An 18,203-nucleotide genomic window follows, 5' to 3' on the forward strand; every position below is an offset into this window, starting at 1 on the left:
AACAGCATTTAAGACAAAAACACTAAGAAATTTTTTTTTAAAAACAGCTTTGCAGATATGTGGAGAAGGAGTTCTACAGGAAGAGGGTACAGTGAGTAGATAGAGAGTGCCTGAGGTGTTTGTAATTCACAAAGATACCTGTGAACTGCCATGATGTGAGTAAAGTGCAGAATTTTTGCTCATAGGGATGGAAGGTCAGTGGGGTCAAGAGCATGCAGAATATTTTACTGTATATGAAAAGGGAAACTATGGAATAGATTGAAAAGAGGGAAGAGATGAAACAAGAAGACCAAATAATAAACTATAAATAAGCCAGGAAAGAGATGATGTTTTAGATAAGTTCTGAAAAATGATTTGAGAAAAACAATAAATAAGATTGGCTGATGCATTGAATGCAGAGTGTGACAGAAAAGAAATAATCAATGAGGCATATGGCCTAAACAGAGGAGGATGAGGTAGCAATTACTGATGGGGAAGATATTCTGTTTTAAAAGCATTTTTAGAAGGATAGGATAGAAGATCAAGGGTTTCCTTTAGAGTTATATTTATATTTATATGTAAATGTATATAACTTAAAGGGGAGTGGCTAGGGATATAGATGTAAAATTAAAACTCATTAGCAAATTACTTATATTTATAAAATAAATTGGATAAAATTACACAGGGACTACAAATACATGAACAAAAAGAGAAGCAAATTGGTTTCAGTGTTATGGGCAACTAGGTGTTCCAAGGGACTCTTCTGCAGAAAATTAGATCCTGAAAAGAGAATACTCTTTGAGACATTACTTACATCATACAAGTTGAGAGCAGGCTTATCCTTTTGTGACAGTTATTCTCTCTCTCTGTCTTTGTCTCTGTCTCTGTCTCTGTCTCTCTCTCTCACACACACACATGCACACGAATTGTGAAATTGAGATGCAATAATTGCCTATAAAAATGGGTCCCCATCAATTATTTTTGAAATTCAATGTGAAATAAAAACATTTATAGGTTAAAACAATATTGAGAAATTTTATCAGCCAAGAGACCTGTACTAAGAAATAAATAATTTATTATTGGAAGAAGGAAGTCATTTCAAATTTCATATAGAAGAAGGGATACTGAGCACATAAAAAAGTAAAATATGTGTAAATAAGACATGCATGCAAATAAATCAAAACAAGCATCATATATTTGCCTTAAATACACATGTGGCATGTATAAAATATTCATGTATAATATTTATATTACCTTACATCATTTTAAATTTAATCTTTGATCTTTAATATTGTATCATTTATGTGAAAACAATACATAAATGAATATGGGAATGTTTATTATATTCCTGCCCCAGCACTGTATTTTTTTTTTTTAACATCTTTATTGGAGTATAGTTGCTTTATAATGTTGTGTTAGTTTCTGCTGTATAAAAAAGTGAATCAGCTATATTTATACATATATCCCCTTATCCCCTCCCTCTGGCATCTTCCTCCCACCCTCCCTATCCAACCCCTCTAGGTGGTCACAAAGCACCAAGCTGATCTCCCTGTGTTATGTGGCTGCTTCCCACTAGCTATCTATTTTACATTTGGTAGTGTATATATGTCAATGCTGCTCTCTCACTTCGTGCCAGCTTACCCATCCCCTTCCCCGTGTCCTCAAGTCCATTTTCTACGTCTGCATATTTATTCCTGTCCTGCCCCTAGGTTCATCAGAACCTTTTTTTTTTTTTTTTTTTAGATTCTAGATATATGTGTTAGCATAACGGTATTTGTTTTTCTCTTTCTGACTTACTTTGCTCTGTATGACAGACTCTAGGTCCATCTACCTCACTACAAATAACTCAGTTTCATTTCTTTTTATGGCTAATATTCCACTGTATATATGTGCCACATCTTCCTTATCCATTCATCTGTCGATGGACACTTAGTTTGCTGCTATGTCCTGCCTATTGTAAATAGAGATGCAATGAACATTGTGGTACATGATGCTTTTTGAACGTTTTTATGGTGTTCTCAGGGTATATGCCCAGTAGCAGGATTGCTGGGTCATATGGTAGTTCTATATTTGGTTTTTTAAGGAACCTCCACACTGTTCTCCATAGTGGCTGTATCAATTTATGTTCACACCAATAGTGCAAGAGGGTTCCCTTTTCTCCACATCCTCTCCAGCATTTATTGTTTGTAGACTTTTTGATGGTGGCCATTATGACCGGTGTGAGGTGATACCTCATTGTAGTTTTAATGTGCATTTCTCTAATGATTAATGATGTTGAGCATCCTTTCATGTGTTTGTTGGCAATCTGTATATCTTCTTTGGAGAAATGTCTATTTAGGTTTTCTGCCCATTTTTGGATTGGGTTTTTTGTTTTTTGTATTGATCTGCATGAGCTGCTTATAAATTTTGGAGATTAATCCTTTGTCAGTTGCTTCATTTGCAAACATTTTCTCCCATTCTGAGGGGTGTCTTTTCATCTTGTTTGTGGTTTCATTTGCTGTGCAAAAGTGTTTAGGTTTCATTAGGTCCCATTTGTTTATTTTTGTTTTTATTTCCATTTCTCTAGGAGGTGGGTCAAATAAGATCTTGCTGTGATTTATGTCATAGAGTGTTCTGCCTATGTTTTCCTCTAAGAGTTTTATAGTATCTGGTCTTACATTTACGTCTTCAATCCATTTTGAGTTTATTTTTGTGTATGGTGTTAGGGAGTGTTCTAATTTCATTCTTTTACATGTAGGTGTCCAGTTTTCCCAGCACCATTTATTGAAGAGGTTGTCTTTTCTCCATTGTATATTCTTGCCTCCTTTATCAAAGATATGGTGACCATATGTGCATGGGTTTATCTCTGGGCTTTCTATTTTGTTCCATTGATCTATATTTCTGTTTTTGGGCCAGTTCCATACTGTCTTGATTACTACTATAGCTAATCAATGAATTTGGTAGAGTAGCAGGATACAAAATTAATACACACAAATCTCTTGCATTCATATACACTAATGATGAAAAATCTGAAAGAGAAATAAGGAAACACTCCCACTTACCATTGCAACAAAAAGAATAAAATGCCTAAGAATAAAGCTACCTAAGGAGACGAAAGACCTATATGTAGAAAACTATAAGACACAGATGAAAGAAATTAAAGATGATACAAACAGTTGGAGAGATATACCATGTTCTTGGATTAGATGAATCAACATTGTGAAAATGACTGTACTATCCAAAGCAATCTACAGATTCAATGCAATTCGTATCAAACTACCAATGTCATTTTTCACAGAACTAGAACAAAAAATTTCACAATTTGTATGGAAACACAAAAGACCCCTAATAGCCAAAGCAATATTGAGAAAGCAGATTGGAGGAGGAGGAATCAAGCTCCCTGACTTCAGACTATACTACAAACCCACCGCTGTATTTTAGAAGTAGGTATCTTGTCTGGTTTCACAGGTTTAAAGGAATTTTGTCCCTGGATAGACCATACCCAGAATCTCACCAGTACCTTATTTAGATTCTTTAGAAGATGAGATTTGAATGTTTTTGAGTTGATTATATGTAGTTAAGATTTTGAATTTAAGAATGTTGTTAAGTGGGTTAATATATTTTGCATATTGAAAGCATATGAATGTTAGAGGGCTGGAGGGCAGATTCTGATGGGTAGAATTGTATTCCCCCAAAGATATGTTAAAGTCTGAACCCCCAGCAACTGTAAATGTGACTTTATTTGGAAACAGGTTATTTATAGATGTAATCAAGTTAAGATTAGCTCATTAGAGTGGGCCCTGACCAGATATGGCTGTTGTCTGTATAAATAAAGAGAAATTCAGATACAGGCACAGTGGAAGGACAGCTATGTGAAGACAGAGGCAGAGATTAGAGTGATGCTTCTACAATACAAGCCAAGGAATGTCTGGGACTACCAGAAGCAGGAAGAGTCAAGGAAGGATAATGTCTTAGACGTTTCAGAGGGAAACCTCTCTTAGAGGGAGCATGATCCTGCCAACTGATGGATTTCAGACTTCTAGCCTCCAGATGTGTGAATGAATATCTTTCTGTTGTTTTAAAACACCCAGTTTATGGTACTTTCTTGACAGCCCTAGGAAACTAATACACATGGTTAGGGCAATGTTCTCTGTGTCTGCTGGAAGATATAGTCAAGGGTTGAATGAGTAGCTTAGACATGACAAAGTCCCTCCAACATTCTTATAATTAAATCTTTTTGGAATCAATTTTATTTAAAATTAGTGCCCATTGAGTTTAGGTTTCAGTCAAACAACCAAGCAAACAATTCCAAGTGCTTGAGAGGATATCCAGTTCAAATTCTCTGGAAAAGGGATCCATGCCATTAATTCAGTTTGACACAAAATTATACTCTTTCTTCCTTGGGTTGGAACACTTGCTACTCCTCTCCATGCACATTTTTCCAATATTTTTTATGTATAAGCCTTCTTCTCATTAGTTTAACTTAATGTTTTTTCTCTTATCCATGATGGACTTAGAGTCTAGTTATAGTTCTGATGGAGTATGAAAATTAGCTAAGCCTTTTAAGGTAATTATAATACCTCAGATAGGTTATTATAGGGTTTTCTAAGGGCCACCTCAAAACTGGTAGAATCAACATTCAGTGAAACTGGAGGTTCAAAGAGATAAGGGGTTTGAAATTCTTCAGATTGTTTCTTTTCCAATTCTAGTGTCAAGGATTTTTACCAATTATTGCCCTAACTTTCTTGTAAGAGACTTGATAAGGAATTGAAACCAAGTTGTGATAGCAGGGGTGAGCTCATTTTTTTCAAAACTGAGTCAGTCTTACAGATAAAAAGATTAGAGAATCTTGGAAAATAATCATAGATACTAGCTGATTTTTTTACCCTGCTGTCATCTGAAAATTAAAAACTTTATAACTTAAACATTTCTTTATTAGGATCTCTGGTTCATTTAGAAATAGTCAAACCCTACTATGATGGTTGTTCTTCATGTCCTTCATAAGACTCTATATCAGGGATCTCTTATTCTACCAAAATATTGTCATCAATAGGCATTTCATTTCAAATAAATATAGGTAATACTTTAAGTAACTGTTTCACAATTATGTTACATGGACCTCTGACAATCTACCTTTTAAGTGTAATAGGATTCCTTTAAACCCACTATATCAGCTATTCAATCCCAGGTTATAATTTATTTGACAAATTTTTGCATGCAATCACTTCTGACATCAATTATTATATTGATCACGTTTCTTAGTTACAGTAAAGAATATTTAGTCTAGTTTTAGCAGAAATGGATTTAAGTAAGATATATAGAGACTTGTGGGCATGCCTGAAGAAATGGACTTTGAGCTGAGCTTTTAGGAACGATGCCCAGATCTATCACCGTGTGGACGTGCGTTGTAACAAAATATCTTCAACCGTGGAGGTCAACGGAAGGCCTGGACCAGCAATCTCGGTTCACGATAGTAAGCAAAGAACTGCAAACTACCACTTAAGCTTAAGCACAAAGCAAAGTTTATTTAAGCATAGGTACACTTTCAGAGAGGGAGAAAGAAAGAGAGTGAGTGCAGGCTGTTTCTGAGAGCGGGCTGTTTCAGCGAAATGAAGCAAGCCCGAAGCAAAGGTACAGTCTCAGAGAGAGAGAGAGAGAGAGAGAGAGAGTGGGCTGTTGCTGCAAATGGAAAGCAGCATTCCTATACAGGCTTAAGGGCGCTTTTAAGGAACATTTTGCAGGGAGGTGGCTGTGAGTGACAGGGGATCATTATTTGATTGACAGTCTCGAGCTATGTAACAAGCTTACTGCTGCGCATGCTCTCACCATTTAATAACTAAGAAACGCCCACTCAGGGGGCAAAATCACATGTAGGTTTTATTATAATGATGCAATAATGAGTTTGGGTTTACTATAGGTTATACTCCTGTCTGGTCTGGGCATGCGCAGCCCGGGGAACTTCCCTTGTGTTACTGTGCCCCTCTTTATCAGGATAAGCCACCCACCACACGATCATAGTTTCACCCATTCTGAGTGAGGTCAAGGGAGAGTCCCCAGATTGCTGGGTGTGTGACTCGATTTCTTCTCCTTGTTTTTCTCACCACTGTCACCTCCTTGCTGCTAATGTCTAACTACCTAACATATCCACAATACAGAATGTTGCTTACCAAAGGGAGCAACTGCTTCTTCTATGGTCAAGAATCTGCCAACTCAGAAGGCTACCTCCTCCAGAACCACTTTGCCTCTATCGCAGTCTCCACCAAGAGAAAAACACATGTCACATACTTTGCATTTCTTTCTTAGTTCACTCAGTCCTGAAACAAATTCTCATTCAAGTGCGTTGGATTGCCAGAAGCTTATTCACATATCTATATGGCAGAAGCCAAAGAAGCTGGAAAACAGAATGTATTTACATTTAAAATTTTATGTTAGGATTTATACCGTGGGGGACTCTATATCATCCCCTTTCCGTAGTCACTCTATCTGAGACTTGCTGGCTAAATGTTCAATGAGGTTGAGCTCACACAAAGGAAGAAGGCTGTTGTTCCATCAAAAGTGTATGATGAACTCATACTTCTACTAGATTTTTCAATTGCATAGAATTTCCCAAAACAATGCACAAAGCAAGAGAACTAATTATCTTTCTGTGGCTTACACATTGGCTTTGAAGGTTATTACCTTAAAAGACCTCAAAATTCAAAAATATTAAAGAATTAGAAAATATATTGTAATCTTGGCATCATGAAAACACTCACTTGGAGATATATATATATATATATATATATATATATATATATATACATCTCTCTCTCTCTCTCTCTCTCTCTCTATATATATATATATATATATATATTCAGGAAGGTATCTTACAAGTGAGCCTGATAGTGAAAGACCTAGGTTTATTTTACCTTTCTTCCCTTCATGACTCCATGATCTTAGAAATATAACTTGACTTCAGAAGGGAAAATAATTTTGATTGAAGCATTTTTTATTTTTTGGAACCTAGACATCAAGTATAAACAATAGGTAGGTATAATGTAAGACTGGTTACTGTTAGTAATATAAATTTGATTCAATTGCTTTTTCCTGAAATCCTACTATTTGTTTGGCTTTTACTAGATGCTGAGGATAGAAATGAAAATTAAGTAGCTCCTATGTGTAGGAATGGAAGATACACTCTGGGATAAAGGTATAACAGTGAAAAAAGGTGTTGAGATGCCAAATCATGAGATATGAACTTGCAATAGTGATGGTGGGGAGGAGAGGATCCAAGATGGAGGAGTAGAAGGACGTGCTCTCACTCCCTCTTGCAAGAACACCAGAATCACAACTAGCTCCTGGACAATCATCGACAGGAAGACATTGGAACTCACCACAAAAGATACCCCACATCCAAAGACAAAGAAGAAGCCACAATGAGATGGTAGGAGGGGCACAATCAGAGTAAAATCAAATCCTATAACTGGTGGGTGTGTGACTCACAGACTGGCAAACACTTATACCACAGAAGTCCACCCACTGGAGTGAAGGTTCTGAACCTCACGTCAGGCTTCCCAACCTGGGGGTCTGGCAACGGGAGGAGGAATTCATAAAGAATCAGACTTTGAAGCCTAGTGGGAATTGATTGCAGGACTTCGACAGGACTGTGGGAAACAGAGACCCCACTCTTGGAGGGCGCACACAAAATAGTGTGCACATCAGGACCCGGGGAAGGAACACTGACCCCGGGGGAGACTGAACCAGACCTACCTGCTAGTGTTGGAAGGTCTCCTGCAGAGGCGGGGGGTGGCTCTGTTTCACCATGGGGACAAGGACACTGGCAGCAGAAGTTCTGGGATGTACTGCTTGGCTTGAGCCCTCCCAGAGTCTGTCATTAGCCCCACCAAAGAGCCCAGGTAGGCTCCAGTGTTGGGTTGCCTCAGGCAAAACAACCAACAGGGAGGGAACCCAGCCCCACCCATCAACAGTCAAGTGGATTAAAGTTTTACTGAGCTCTGACCACCACAGCAACAGTCAGCTCTACCCACCACCAGAGCCACCCATCAAGCCTCTAAGACAGCCTCAACCACCAGAGGGCAGACAGCAGAAGCAAGAAAAACTACAATCCTGCAGTCTGTGGAACAAAAACCACATTCACAGAAAGATAGACAAGATGAAAAGTCAGAGGGCTATATACCAGATGAAGGAACAAGATAAAACACCAGAAAAACAACTAAATGAAGTGGAGATAGGCAACCTTCCAGAAAAAGAAATCAGAATAATGATAGTGAAGATGATCTAGGACCTCGGAATAAGAATGGAGGCAAAGATCAAGAAGATGCAAGAAATGTTTAACAAAGACCTAGAAGAATTAAAGAACAAACAAACAGAGATGAACAATACAATAACTGAAATGAAAATTACACTAGAAGGAATCAATAGCAGAATAACTGAGGCAGAAGAATGGATAAGTGACCTGGAAGACAGAATGGTGGAATTCACTGCTGCGGAACAGAATAAAGCAAAAAGAATGAAAAGAAATGAAGACAGCCTAAGAGACGTCTGAGGCAACATTAAACGCAACAACATTCACATTATAGGGGTCCCAGAAGGAGAAGAGAGAGAGAAAGGGCCAGAGAAAACATTTGAAGAGATTATAGTCGAAAACTTCCCTAACGTGGGAAAGGAAATAGCCACCCAAGTCCAGGAAGCGCAGGGAGTCACATCCAGGATAAATCCAAGGAGAAACACGCTGAGACACATAGTAATCAAATTGGCAGAAATTAAAGACAAAGAAAAATTATTGAAAGCAGCAAGGGAAAAATGACAAATAACATACAAGGGAACTCCCATAAGGTTAACAGCTGATTTCTCAGCAGAAGTTCTACATGGCAGAAGGGAGTGGCAAGATATACTTAAAGTGATGAAAGGGAAGAACTTACAACCAGGATTACCCTACCCAGAAAGGATCTAATTTACATTCGATGGAGATATCAAAAGCGTTACAGACAAGCAAAAGCTAAGAGAATTCAGCACCACCAAACCAGCTGTACAACAAATGCTAAAGGAACTTCTCTAAGTGCGAAACACAAGAGAAGAAAAGGACCTACAAAAACAAACCCAAAACAATTAAGAAAATGGTCATAGGAACATACATATCGATAATTACCTTAAACGTGAATGGATTAAATGCTCCAACCAAAAGACACAGGCTCGCTGAATGGATAGAAAAACAAGACCCATATATATGCTGTCTACAAGAGACCCACTTCAGACCTAGGGACACATAAGACTGAAAGTGAGGGGATGGAAAAAGATATTCCATGCAAATGGAAATCAAAAGAAAGCTGGAGTAGCTATACTCATATAGATAAAATTGACTTTAAAATAAAGAATGTTACAAGAGACAAGGAAAGACACTACATAATGATCAAGGGATTAATCCAAGAAGAAGATATAACAATTATAAATACATATGCACCCAACATAGGCACACCTCAATACATAAAGAAACTGCTAAGAGCTATAAAAGAGGAAATTGACAGTAACACAATAATAGTGGGAGACTTTAACACCTCACTTATACCAATGGACAGATCATCCAAAATGAAAATAAATAAGGAAACAGAAGCTTTAAATGACACAATAGATGAGATAGATTTAATTGATATTTATAGGACATTCCATCCATAAACAGCAGATTACACTTTCTTCTCGAGTGTGCAAAGAACATTCTCCAGGATGGATCACATCTTGGGTCACAAATCAAGTCTTAATAAATTTAAGAAAATTGAAATCATATCAAGCATCTTTTCTGACCACAATGCTATGAGATTAGAAATGAATTACAGGGAAAAAAAACATAAAAAACACAAACACATGGAGGCTAAACAATACGTTACTAAATAACAAAGAGATCACTGAAGAAATCAAAGAGGAAATCAAAAAATACCTAGAGACAAATGACAATGAAAACACGACGAAGCAAAACCTATGTGATGCAGCAAAAGCAGTTCTAAGAGAGAATTTTATAGCTCTACAAGCCTACCTAAAGAAACAAGAAAAATCTCAAGTGAACAATCTAACCTTACACCTAAAGGAACTGGAGAAAGAAGAACAAACAAAACCCAATGTTAGCAGAAGAAAAGAAATCATAAAGATCAGAGCGGAAATAAATGAAATACAAACAAAGAAAACAATAGCAAAGATCAATAAAACTAAAAGCTGGTTCTTTGAGAAGATAAACAAAATTGATAAGCCATTAGTCAGACTCATCAAGAAAAAGAGGGAGAGGACTCAAATCAATAAAATTAGAAATGAAAAAGGTGAAGTTATAACAGACACCGCAGAAATACAAAGCATCCTAAGAGACTACTACAAGCAACTCTATGCCAATAAAATGGACAACCTGGAAGAAATGGGCAAATTCGTAGAAAGGTATAACCTTCCAAGACTGAACCAGGAAGAAACAGAAAATATGAACAGACCAATCACAAGTAATGAAACTGAAACTGTGATTAAAAATCTTCCAACAAACAAAAGTCCAAGACCAGATGGCTTCACAGGTGAATTCTATCAAATATTTAGAGAACAGCTAACACCCATCCTTCTCAAATTCTTCCAAAAAATTGCAGAGGAAGGAACACTCCCAATCTCATTCTATGAGGCCACCATCACCCTGATAACAAAACCAGACAAAGATACTACAAAAAAAAAAGAAAATTACAGACCAATATCACTGAAGAACATAGATGCAAAAATCCTCAACAAAATACTAGCCAACAGAATCCAACAACACATTAAATGGATCATACACCACGATCAAGTGGGATTTATCCCAGGGATGCAAGGATTCTTCAATATATGCAAATCAATCAATGTGATACATCATATTAAGAAATTGAAGAATAAAAACCATATGATCATCTCAATAGATGCAGAAAAAGCTTTTGACAAAATTCAACACCCATTTATGATAAAAACTCTCCAGAAAGTGGGCATAGAGGGAACCTACCTCAGCATAATAAAGGCCATATATGACAAACCCACAGTAAACATCATTCTCAACGGTGAAAAACTGAAAACATTTCCTCTAAGATCAGGAATGAGACAAGGATGTCCACTCTCACCACTATTATTCAACATAGTTTTGGAAGTCCTAGGCACGGCAATCAGAGAAGAAAAAGAAATAAAAGGAATACAAATTGGAAAAGAAGAAGTAAAACTGTCACTCTTTTCCGATGACATGATACTATACTTAGAGAATCCAAAAATGCCACCAGAAATCTAATCAATGCCGCCAGAGCTAATCAATGAATTTGGTAAAGTTGCAGGATACAAAATTAATGTGCAGAAATCTCTTGCATTCCTATACACTAATGACGAAAAATCTGAAAGAGAAATTATGGAAACACTCCCATTTACCATTGCAACAAAAAGAATAAAATACCTAGGAATAAACCTACCTAGGGAGACAAAAGACCTGTATGCAGAAAACTATAAGACACTGATGAAAGAAATTAAAGATGATACCAACAGATAGAGAGATATACCATGTTCTTGGATTGGAAGAATCAATATTGTGAAAATGCCTATACTACCCAAAGCAATCTACAGATTCAATGCAATCCTTATCAAATTACCAATGACATTTTTTACGGAACTAGAACAAATCATATTAAAATTTGTATGGAGACCCTAAAGACCCCATATAGCCAAAGCAGTCTTGAGGGAAAAAAACAGAGCTGGAGGAATCAGACTCCCTGACCTCAGACTATACTACAAAGCTACAGTAATCAGGACAATATGGTACTGGCGCAAAAACAGAAACATAGATCAATGGAACAAGATAGAAAGCCCAGAGATAAACCCAAGCACCTATGGTCAACTAATCTATGACAAAGGAGGCAAAGATATACAATGGAGAAAAGACAGTCTTTTCAATAAGTGGTGCTGGGAAAACTTGACAGCTACATGTAAAATAATGAAATTAGAATACTCCCTAACACCACACACAAAAATAAACTCAAAATGGATTTGAGACCTAAATGTAAGACCAGACACTCTAAAACTCTTAGAGGAAAACATAGGAAGAACACTCTTTGACATAAATCACAGCAAGATCTTTTTTGATCCACCTCCGAGAGTAATGGAAATAAAAACAAAAATAAACAAATGGGACCTAATGAAACTTCAAAGCTTTTGCACAGCAAAGGAAACCATAAACAAGATGAAAAGACAACCCTCAGAATGAGAGAAAATATTTGCAAATGAATCAACGGACAAAAGATTAATCTCAAAATATATAAGCAGCTCATTCAGCTCAATATTAAAGAAACAAACAACTCAATCCAAAAATGGGCAGAAGACCTAAATAGACTTTTCTCTAAAGAAGACATACAGATGGCCAAGAAGCACATGAAAAGCTGCTCAACATCACTAATTATTAGAGTAATGCAAATCAAAACTACAATGAGGTATCACCTCACACGTTAGAATGGGCCTCATCAGAAAATCTACAAACAACAAATGCTGGAGAGGGTGTGGAGAAAAGGGAACCCTCTTGCAGGGTTGGTGGGAATGTAAATTGATACAGCCACTATGGAGAACAATATGGAGATTCCTTAAAAAACTAAAAATAGAATTAACATATGATCCAGCAATCCCACTACTGGGCATATACCCAGAGAAAACCGTAATTCAAAAAGACACATGCACCCCAATGTTCATTGCAGTGCTATTTGCAATAGCCAGGTCATGGAAGCAACTTAAATGCCCATCGACAGACGAATGCATAAAGAAGATGTGGTACATATATACAATGGAATATTACTCAGCCATAAAAAGGAACAAAATTGAGTCATTTGTTGAGACGTGGATGAATCTAGAGACTGTCATACAGAGTGAAGTAAGTTAGAAGGAGAAAAACAAATATCATATATTAATGCATGTATGTGGAACCTAGAATAATGGTACAGATGAACCGGTTTGCAGGGCAGAAATTGAGACACAGCTGTAGAGAACAAACTTATGGACACCAGTGGGGGAAAACCGCGATGGGGTGGGGATGGTGGTGTGCTGAATTGGGCAATTGGGATTGACATATATACACTGATGTGTAAAAAATTGATGTCTGATAAGAAACTGCAGTACAAACAAACAAACAAACAAACAAAACAACTAATAAAATTTTTAAAAAAGGAATGAAATACTGACACACACTACAGCATGGCTGAACCTTGAAAGCATGGTCTCACTGAAAGAAGCCAGACATGACAGGCCACATATTGAATGATTCCATTTCTATGAAATGGCCTAAAGAGGTAAATCCATGGAGACAGTAAGCAAAGCAGTGGTGACCAGGGACTGGGGTGACAGGAATGAGGAATGAGTACTTATGGGGGGGTGGGATTATCTCTTGTGTTGATGAAAATGTTCTAAAATTGGTTCTGGTGTTGGTTGCACAAGTCTGTGAATATACTTAAAACCATTGAATTGTGTATTTTAAATGGGAGAATTGTGTGATATATTATCTCAATAAAGTGGTTTACAAAAAAAAAAACAAAACACAATACGATATCTGTATACATCCACCAGAAAAGCTGTAATTTAAACAGACATAACACCAAGTGTTGGTGATGTTGCTGAGCAACCAGAACCCTTATATGCTGCCGGTGGGATTATAAAGTGGTACATAAAAACATTTTGGAAAACAGTTTGATAGTTTCTTATAAAATTAAACATACACTTAACTTATGACCCAGCGATTCTACTTCTAGATACTCACTGAAGATAAATAAAAACATATGTCTACAAAAAAAAAAAAAAATAGTGATGGTGGTTGCAGTTTAGCATCTGCATAAGTAATAGTACCTGTATGTGAGGAAAAGTAGGTTGTAACATTTTATGGAGGGTAAAGGCCAGGTTGAGAATTCTAAACTGAATTTGGAAGGTTATAGGAGCCTCTGAAAGCTTTTAGGAAAGAGGATAATGTGGTCTATGTTACTTTATAAGAAGATTACATTAAGATTTCTTCATCTAATGATACCTGAGAGGTATAAAGGGTATTTATTTCTAAAGTGCTGTAATAGGTATAATATTATTTTATCCATATAAACTCTTAATGCCACATAGGTGAAAGATATTTTTGCTATTTTACTGTTGGGAGGTTATTAGTTTTCTAAGGTTAGACATTTCACTTGACACAAACCTATATTTTAAGGTGAGATTATATTTTAAATATATATTTCATGGAATCTTTCAAATCTTAAAGAGGTCAAGACATATTTTCTTTTGAATAGCTGAGAGCTGCAGATCATCTTGATTGAAATGTTAATTTAAAATTCATTGCGGGAAAACAGTTTTAAATATGTCAACAGAAGCTTGCCGATTATATGATCCACAAGCAGTAAAATAGATCCACTAGTTTGGATGGTTTCAAAATAGATGAAGAACTCTTCTTCCTAATAACAGTTGTTAGAGCAAAATGTGCTGTGTTTACAAACACTTGTCTTTAAATTGGTTTTGCTCATCCATAGTTACTATATTAGGTTTAAACTACTGTGAAATTGTGAAATTAACTTTACTAATTGTATTTGTAGAAAAGATTTTCAATGCAGAAAAGTAAGGTCAAAAGGTTAATTTATTGGCATAGATTTCAGTAGTTTTAGTGAAGCATAACTAGAGTTCTGTTTACTTGAATCACCTTTCCATGAACAGAAATTGCTTTATAACAGAATCATTCATGGAATTATGTAGAAATCAGAGCATTAGACAACTGTATCTTGAGCAAGAATATACTTTTTGAGTTGTGCTCTCATAGGAAATGTCAAAAGATGAATCACCCTTTAGGTATGTTATTATGCATGCATGAATATATTTATGTGTTTAAATATCTCTGTGGCATCAAGTAAGGATTGCAGCCTCTTGACATTTCTTTATCTCTTGCTCTAAGTATTAAGTGAGTAGGCTTATAGCTTAAAAACATTGAAAGGCTCTGAGAACCCAAAATTTGGATACAGTGGTTAAGGACTAAAATAATACTTTCAGTGCTATTTAGACTTAGAGGCCCACTCCTATGCTAATTTTTAAAAGATCACTTACAAGTTTTATGCTGGCCCTTTTAATCCATTGATAAGTAAATCTGTCATTTGATGGACAGTGAGGGGGAAAATTCTCTAAGTTACTAAGACCTTAGTAAATGCCATAGGTAGCTATGCTATTATCCCTGGAGTGCTTGTACCTTTCATGTTATTACTTATAAGAACAGAGATATTTAGAGTGTTGTTTGTTTCCTACATCCACTTTATCACTTTTTTTCTTGAAATGGAAGAAAATGTCTTCATTGTATAAGAAAAGAATAAACATGTTTGCTACTTTTTTTTTCCTAAAATATTTTTGATTTTGATTACATCAATGAAATATTCTAAATTAAAGCACAACTTCCTTTTTCCTCTTGGTGAATGCATTCGTTTATGCAATCATTTGGTTATTAATACTTGACCATGGGTGAAGCCTTAATGCTTTAGGGAACAGAGAACTCCAAAGGAACCCAATTTCAAAATTGTGTTAAATTACTGGCTCTGAGTTCCAAATTTGTCTTGAAATGCAATTTGAATTTTGATAGCAAGGACTATACATTTGCAAGGATTTTTTTTTTTTAAAGACTTCAGGTTTTTTTTTTTTAACACAATTGTGTATTTATTTATTTATTTATTATTTATTTATTTTTGCCTGCATTGTGTCTTTTTTGCTGCACGTGGCTTTCTCTAGTTGCAGCGAGCGGGGGCTACTCTTCGTTGCGGTGCGCGGGCTTCTCATTGCGGTGGCTTCTCTTGTTGAGGAGCACGGGCTCTAGGTGCTTGGGCTTCAGTAGTTGTGGCTGGCGGGCTCTAGAGCGCAGGCTCAGTAGTTGTGGCGCACGGGCTCAGCTGATCCGCGGCATGTGGGACCTTCCCGGACCAGGGCTCGAACCCGTGTCCCCTGCATTGGCAGCTGGGTTCTTAACCACTACGCCACCTGGGAAACCCGCAAGGATTTTTTTAAAAGCATTTATTTCCAATAAGTTTGGCTTTGACTACCAAATTAAAGTTTAGAAGACTTTATTGCCTAAAGTACAAAGTGTAGAGAAATGCAAAATGTTACAAGAGAGGTTTCCTTGCATGATGAAAACAAGTGTGGAAAATTTCTGACCTGGGAACAAAAACTTTGAAAAGGATTGAACCAGAAGAACATGAGTGTTAAGCTGTGAGTTTTGCGGGAGAGCACTGCTTCCTACATTTTCCTTCATTGTAGATGTCTGAGGGAAATGAGGGGCAGGGCTTTAGCAGCAGAAATCCCAATGGTTTAGGGATGGTAAGAAATTAGTGGACTCGTGCCTTACTTTTTATTGTGAGCCAGGACATTTAAGCATAACTCACTAGCAGACGAGTAGTGAAGACTGAGTAAGGTATCCAGGAAAATGGAACTTATGGCAGCCTCACAAAAGAGTGTGTACTACAGTGAGGTGCAAGAAAAGAAGCTGAAAGTTTTTAATCTCTAAGGAGGAATCATAAGGGAAATAGTCAGGCTAGAACATCTGTCGTCAGTATGGAGAAGAGCAGAATGCCTGGAACTGGTAACCAGAGGACATTTTTAACTGTACATATCAGCAGAGATGCAAATGTACTCAAGAAACAACAAAGGAGGAGCTCTACTTCTAATCAGATGTCACTAGAGAACAGAAGACGACTGTAGATGTAATATTGCTCTTTCAATGCCATGCCTGAATTCCTGTGCAGTTCAGATAATCACTGAGCAGAAGCAATGGTGAGAAGTGAGGGAGAGAGTCCTCAATTTTCATCAAGTATTATCCAAAAAAGACAGCAAGGGCAAGATTAAAGTTTTAACCATCAATAAAAAAGAGGAATGAATGAAAAGCCAGCTTATTTTTAGTCCATAGTGATAAAGTTAATGTTTGCATCCTTGAGTTTTATGAACTATCAAACTGTGAAGTATGTTTGCTATGTCAACAACCTTAAAAATCTATTATTTCTCAACAATATATTTATGTGGGTGAGTATTAACTTAAGTGGGAAAGTAATGGTTATTTTTGGGGGGTTGGTACAAATACTTACATCAGTGTATTGATTAAGCCTGGGTTACTAAAACACACACACACACACACACCAACTTCAGTGTTTCCCAAGAAGCCATAATTTATTTACCATCTTCTGTTCTTTTGTCATATCTACACACCACTTATTTTAGTTGATTTAATATTTTCTTTATGCCTATAAATTATTACATTCCTAATTATCCCAGTTCAAAGCAATTATGAATTAAATATTTGATATAACTGGATAGTTAATTTTTCTGTATATTAATTTTGAACATTATTATTGAAAAGAATAATACATTCCACATAACACCCAAATCATAACTAATACCATCAGGTAGTCACTAAATTTTGGAAAATATTGATCTCATTAGTAATCAAGTGGAAAAAATCAAATAAAAATCTGTTTATTCAACAATCTTATATTCAGTATTTCTTAATGAAGTAACATTTAGAATGTTTTTTTTTTGGTGGGGAAGGGAAATGTCTTTGCTCTTCAGAATTTGTTTCTCCTTACATGACTATTAGCATCCTTGACTTCCAGGTACTAAATGTCAGAAGCAGCTCACATCACTATAAAACACACACCCTAACCTCTAACACACACCATTTCTAACCTCTTCCTATTAGATTTTGGTGCCAACAGTTTCTATATTGTGAATATGTATGCACTCTTAAATTAAAAACGAATCTTTAATCCAATCTATTATTATAATACTCTGGATGGTTTGTAAATATATTAGGAGAAGAGGGTTTCAAAAGAAAAAATGTGTGTAGGACAGGATGGCAAAACAGGAATATCTACTGTGTAATTAAGAAATATAAAACCGTGGCACATATATACAATGGAACATTACTCAGCCATAAAAAGGAACGAAACTGAGTTATTTGTAGTGAGGTGGATGGACCTAGAGACTGTCATACAGAGTGAAGTAAGTCAGAAAGAGAAAAACAACTACTGTATGCTAACACATATGTATGGAATCTAAAAAAAAAAAAAAAAAAAAAAAAAAAAGAAAATGGTCAGAACTAGGGGCAACACAGGAATAAAGATGCAGACCTACTAGAGAATGGGCTTGAGGATACGGGGAGGGGGAAGGGTAAGCTGGGACAAAGTGAGAGAGTGGCATGGACATATATACACTACCAAACGTAAAATAGATAGCTGGTG

The sequence above is a fragment of the Balaenoptera musculus genome, chromosome 17, assembly GCF_009873245.2.
Source record: "Balaenoptera musculus isolate JJ_BM4_2016_0621 chromosome 17, mBalMus1.pri.v3, whole genome shotgun sequence".
NCBI classification, from domain to species: Eukaryota; Metazoa; Chordata; class Mammalia; order Artiodactyla; family Balaenopteridae; genus Balaenoptera; species Balaenoptera musculus.